At 37.7% G+C, this 443-nt stretch overlaps 1 protein-coding gene across 1 annotated transcript in view; it reads right to left on the reverse strand.

Moving 5' to 3' along the window:
• LOC119585670 (phosphatidylinositol 4-phosphate 3-kinase C2 domain-containing subunit beta-like) overlaps nt 1–234 on the reverse strand; it is a 53,293-nt gene extending 53,059 nt beyond the window's left edge. Inside the window, 1 exon segment of the mRNA XM_037934346.1 lies at nt 117–234. The gene's annotated coding sequence lies outside the window, so the exon portion shown is untranslated.
• Nucleotides 235–443: the final 209 nt, after the last annotated feature.

The raw sequence follows: 443 nt of genomic DNA on the forward strand, positions 1-443 counted from the left end.
GTTTTGGTCTGGGTCAGCTGTCAACGCGAGTCATGGAGTCGATAAGTCAAGGGTGTATTTAATCCATACCCTCAATTTCTACGAGATATAAGTACAGATAAATGAGTCATATTTACGGGAAAATATATTCACTCTTCGTTTGTTGTGATGTGACGTTAAAATCCATTCGGTTTTGGGAGGAAAACGAGATTCCGTCACTGACTTACGCCTTCCTTGCGTCACGCCATCTTTAACGTCTCTCATAGAAAACGGGATTCTTCGGGTGACCGTTGTAATGATCTATTTTATACATTTCTTTTCCTTTCACAGAAGTCTTTCATCGCAATAGCTTTGAATATAAATGGGAGTTCTCTACGTTATTTTTTTTTCTTAAGTCTAATGTATAATTGATGTCAGTGAGATCTGTTACAGAAAACGGATGTTTTGTTGTTTTATTGGGGCTA

This window comes from Penaeus monodon, chromosome 20, assembly GCF_015228065.2.
Source record: "Penaeus monodon isolate SGIC_2016 chromosome 20, NSTDA_Pmon_1, whole genome shotgun sequence".
NCBI lineage: Eukaryota > Metazoa > Arthropoda > Malacostraca > Decapoda > Penaeidae > Penaeus > Penaeus monodon.